We start from the raw sequence: 6,000 nt of genomic DNA, 5'->3' as shown, positions 1-6,000 counted from the left end.
TCTGCCATTTTATCTGTGTTCATCAGAGCGTGTGAAAAATGCCAAAGATCATGTTTTGATTTTTGAAATTGGAGCCCTTTCTGGCTGTGTTTGAACTTCTGTCCATTACGATATGTATTTATCGCTGACACCTGCTCCCAGTATGTGTGAAATGTGAAAAATCTCAAATCTTGCCCAGCTCTTGTAGGAACACGTTAGTATTATTTGCTCCAGATGTTTGGAGTCTGGATCACCTCTCCGTGCTTTGATCAGCCCGGTCCTTTTGTTGTGTTTAAAAAAACAGCCGTCGTCCACTCAAATACTGTATTTATCCTGACCTATGAGAACAAGTATTTGGCTACTTTTTCCATGTTTGTTGTTTAATGTTGTGCTACCGTCTTATGACTAACAGCACAAAACTAAGATTACCTAAACCAGCTTCTTAACCGCATAAAATGTGTCTACCCTTACATGGATACGGCAGTGATTGGCTCAGGTCTTGGTGAGCAGCAGCTTGTGCCAAACACAGATTTAGTGTGCGAGGATGCCAGGGCACACTGACATCCTGCAACTCGGAGCTGTGCAGCACTAAAACTCCCTGCTGAACTTCGCATATCTGACTGAGTTGCTGAGTTGAGTTTGCGTTGTGAGTTTGCAACGTAAGAAAGACAAAGATTTCAAGCTCAGTCGGGTTTCAGATGGATTCAGTGGACAAAGTCAAATCACTCTATGCTGACCAACTGGAAACAGCTATCCTGCCTCCATCCAAATCCACCTACCGGCACCTCCAAACATCACTAATAAACACTTTAAACCTCATTTGTTTCCTCTGTACAATACAGAGTGTAAAACCACTACAGTTATGGCAGGATATGATACGTTCTGGACGGGTGCAGTGACTTCCTGGTGTCTTGTCATCACCGTTGTTGCCAGTCAGTGAGATGCAGCATGTTAATTAGTGAGCTTTCGAGCTGCTGGCTGTAGCTTCAGATATGACAGTATATATGAGATATGAGAGACTTCTCATCTAACTCTCAGTAAGAAAGGAAGTAAATGTATTTTCCAAAAAGTTCCTAAAAATGACTAGTTTACAGAATCAGGAGTGACTCCTGATACACACACACACGCACACACACTCACACAGTTCATATTAACTTCCTCCATGGTTTCCCATCAAGCTCCTGCCCTTTACTGTAGGCATGGTAGTAATTTGGCAGAAGCTGCTTCAGGCCACCTCCACAGACCCGGCTGCACTTTGCCAACGTGAGCAGCAAATTTACATCATTGTCTCCATCAGACAGAGGAATGGAACAAATGTTCTTTGAGCCAAAATTCAATTAAAAAGCGTGTGGTTGTACAGTGCGTGTCTTTGTGTCTTTCTGTGAATGAATATTTTGGCGTGTGTGTGCTCAGTCGTACGCTGTACGCATGTGTGTGGATGTTGGAGAGCTTGCCAACAAGAAAACATGTTTACGTCCTTAAAATTAAGGAGGTCCTAAGTGATTGTTGGCCTTTTTATGTTTCATAAAGAACAAAGGACTATAAAACGGGATTATGTGAAAACAATGAGATGTATATTGGCATTTAGAGTCAACAGTTTTATGACTAGATCTATTTACAGGTTAAATATTAGTGTTATGTCTCATCACTCCTAATTCCCTGCATGACACAATGTTCCTGCTGTTAAACCTTTTATAGAAACATCCAACCACATTGTTTATCATCAGCTAAAGTGTCTCCTGTTGGCTCATAAAGCCTGTTTTTCATACTGATCTTAGTTTTTTTTTTCTATCCATTCATTATTTTTTTTGATCACGCAGAAACAAATGAAACTCAGAACAAACGGGGGTTAAATAAGGTGTCTCACTGTTCACAAGCATATGTGCCTGAGACGTGAGAAATCTAAAGGAGACATAAAAACAGAAGGAAACACATCCCCAAAATTGAAACTTTCTTCTTATAGGGTCTAGGGTGTTACATTACATTTTAATGGCCCGTACATTATGATAAATGTATCAAAACATGTACAAATCAATTTGTCTTTGCTACATTTACTTGACAGTGAGCCCGAGATGCCATCATGTCAGCCTGAGCCTGGACTGTAGAGATGCTGTGGTACAGGGCTCAGTGATGAGCCTTTGATCCTTTCATGGAGCCTCAACAGGACCCTGAAATAAGGGCAGCACACGGACAGATTGTGTTCCTGTCACTCATCTTCCCTGCTCTGTCCCAGCTGTTTGTGCTCCACCAGCAACGAGAGACTGACACAGAGAAAACAAACAGGATCATGAGGGCGCTGGTATCACTACCCACCAAGTCCTCAACTAAACTCTTTGTACAACTTCCCAGTCTGAGCTTGGTGTTGATTCAGCTTTGTGATGTTATGTCCTGCGTTCACACTCCAGATGATTTAGATTAACTGCACCACCAGCGCCATGAATTTGAATCTGTGTACAGTGTGTACTGGCTGAGATCTCCCGGTGAGTCAGGAGGATGTGTCTTTATTTGGGGTTTTACTCAGGCTGGATTACTAAAAATGCAAAATGGGCATCTCCAGTGATTGTCAAGCCAAGTATGAATTTCAAAACACAAGTTATAATTGTTGGCAAATTGTTGGCAAATACATAAATAAACACTTACATTACTTATTAATAACTGTTATAGTGAATATCTCTGAATTGATTCTATACAAATTCTAAACATGGGTGTTAAAGGTTATATTTAGCCTATTAAGAATAAATAACTCACTTAGTTTAATTTAACTGAGGATTTATTTGAATCAAACAAATGTAAAATCAAAATTTAAAAATCTACAGTGTAGAGGATCAATTTTGTCATTTATTTTATTGTCAAATTATATATTTATAGTTTGCATCCAGGAAACCAGTCAATGACGTGGCTTGCTCCTCCGATATGAACCCTATCGAGCCTGCCTGGTATGCCTTTGGCCGAGCCCTTAATGAGAGGGACAATATTCCTCAGAGTCTACAGGAATTAGCCTGGGATCAGTCCGAAGAGTGGGACACCCTGCCTGTTGACAGCATCAACAAGCTTGTGGAGAGTATGCCATGGCGTCCTCACGCGTTGATCCGTACCGTACATGCATACACTGTCCTGTCCGACTTTTTATATGAATCATTCAGTGTTTCACACTATTGTATGCTTGTTGAGAATTTACAGTCTGACTTGCATACTGACACGTTTACCTTTGCTCAGCTTTGTTGTTCTTATTCTTAGCTGTGTTGCTCTTCTGTGTAAATACGTCAGAGATCAATGGAAACCCGGTATCAAATTCCTGGCACGTGCACACATACTGATTCTGATTGTGATTTATTAGAGTCATTTTTTAGTTTTAAGCATCTGACAAATTCCACGTTAGAAAAAACATTTCCATCAGTGTGTGAGTAGACTAGAGAAGGTCAGACTGGAGGGAAACACGGCATGATTGCAATCAGCGGTATCACTGAAAAGAGCGAGCGAGCACGTCACTTTGGCTGTGTCACCACAGGACTCTGTGTACCTTGAGGAGAACTGTGCTGAGCAAGTTCAGTGGAAGAAGTTTCGAGGTCAGGAGTGTGAGTTATCTGTCCACCTGCCTACACTGTCTCCTGTAGCGTCACACAGCTGCACTGTGCAGCCTACAATAAATCTGCCACCCAGTACTGCACACTCATCCCTGCATGACCGTTCAGGCTGAAGGCAGATTCAGGGAGTTCAGCTTCTTTCCTAATCAGGCAAACCCCACTAGGCCATTCATCATCAAAAATCGTCAAGTACATTTTTAATATTTTTGATTTTTAGTTTGAGTTCAGTGATAGAAGAACACTTGAGTCCAGATGAACGGCATCGATTTCAGCCCTCAACATGCAGCACACTGCCATGTTACTTCACCGTGGCTGTGAAGCTGGTTATAAAATGGAGGGAGGATGCTGAAGCTGAGAGATGGATGGCTTCAAAATCCCATCCAACCCATATAACTGCTCCTGTCAGCGTAGGTGCTGTAAATCTCTTTGTGCAGAGTAAAGACAAAACATTGACATATAATTGTGGTCTTTGCTCCCTCAGTTTCTAAAGTTAATTGCTACCTGATCAATAATCATCTGCCTGTTTCCAAACTGGTCACCTTTATCTATCCATGTTGTGAAAATCAATCTAAGCTGTGCTAAAGAGGTTTATTAAAGGGGCTACAGTCAATGCTTAAATGGTGATGGTGGTTACTCTCATAAAACTCTGTTTGTCGGCCGTATCATCAGAGATTTTCCATCTCAGTATCAGACGATATCATAACACACGAGGAATGACAGCTGAAGTTATATTTAGAAACGAGGGAAAATGAAAAAATGTGTGTTGAGGATGGAAACAGAATTGCTCTGAATTAAATGAGGGTGGTTGAAAATGATTTCTTCATCAGTCTGGTCACGTATTTTTTTTTTTTTTTTTTTTTCAGTTTTGACAGATGAAACTTAAGAAGTGGGAAAGTAAGAGTTGTCTTTTAGCCAGACAGGGAAGAAAACCTGATAACATTTGTGCGCGAGTTAACTGCTGGTGATTACAAGGCTGACGAGTTAAATGTTTCTCCTGTGCTTCAGTGGCAGAAGTCAGAAACAGAAAAAAAGACGAAAACAGACACTAATGGTCCTTGTTTCATTTCCTGGCAGCGCTCACCACATATGGTTCTGTGGGTCAGCTAATGCTTTCATTGTTTCGTGCTGCATTCAGTTCGTCTTCATTAGACAGTGTGTTTTGTTCTGTCAGACTCTCTTGCTGATTAGTCGGTGTTTATACGGCACCTCTGAGGCCTCAGTTCATAAATAACACGAACACCTCAATGTGATCAGTAACAAGCTTCACTGTGCACACTGCTCAAGAAAAACAATCCTGGAGGTGCCAAGAGTTAGATGAAAAGATCGGCATGACTGTATACTAAATATGAAACTCAAGCCAGTTAGCTTAGCTTAGCATAAAGGGTGTAAATGGGAAAGAGCGAGTCTGACTCTGTCTGAAGGTAACACCACCTCTAAAACTCACTAATTAATCCACTCTATCTTCTTTGTGTCATCCATGCAAAAACCAAAGAGGAAAAATGACAAGTCACAGTTTTAAGGTGATCTATTTGTTGGGTCTGTGCAGTTGCCAGGCAACCGGCTAAGAATTGAAGAAGTTCCACTTTTTGTACGAAATTAAACAAACAAGAAAAAAAAACGTGTTAGTGGAGCTTTGGAGAAGCAGGAAGGAAAATTTTCTAACCTGTGGACAGAGCCAGGCGAGCAGTTCGCACCTGTTTCCAGACTTTATGCTAAGCTAAAATAACAGTTTGCAGGCCGTAGCTTCATATTTACTGTGCAGACATTAAATTAGTATCAATTTTCTCATGTAGCTCGACAAGAAAGCCAATTAGTGTTTTTCCAAAAATGTCATAATTAAATTCTTTAAGGCAGTGAAATGACACAAATCAGAAAAATACAGCGCATTGCTCTCATGATTCAGAAAAGAGGAGTTTGATTTAATCCAGATCCAATTACATTTTCAGCGCTCTCTTCTCTTTGCAATCATATAACAGTACTGGGTAAATAATGGCATTGCAAACAGTATTAAATGGAATTTAAGCCTGAAATTGGCTTTGAATGAACAGATTAACACATTGTTTGTGGGGGCATCTGAAGCACTGGTTGGTTAATGTGTGTGTGACTCACTGCATATGTGATGGAGCGCTTGCCTGTTTGTGTGTGTGTGTGTGTGTGTGTGTGTGTGTGTGTGTGTGTGTGGGTTGATAGGTGGTCGGTGCAGCTACTCTTAATAGCCTCTCTGCTGATTTGCTTGCTGTGGTTTTTAAATCTTGCTCTGCTGCAGACCCACTTTAATTACTACTTCCCCTCTTTCATTCGCAGTGACAGGACCTGTCATTAATCACCGCACAGAGGCGAGCACGTCAGTTTTATTACCGCAGACATCAGCAAAGCAACTCTGCGCACGACCCACGTGGTATGGCGGTGGGCGGTGGGGTCCTGGAAAGGGAATGCG

The sequence above is a fragment of the Chelmon rostratus genome, chromosome 3 (genome assembly GCF_017976325.1).
Source record: "Chelmon rostratus isolate fCheRos1 chromosome 3, fCheRos1.pri, whole genome shotgun sequence".
Classification (NCBI taxonomy): Eukaryota; Metazoa; Chordata; class Actinopteri; order Chaetodontiformes; family Chaetodontidae; genus Chelmon; species Chelmon rostratus.
The sequence above is the reverse complement of the archived record's forward strand: the minus strand, read 5'-3'. Positions refer to the sequence as shown.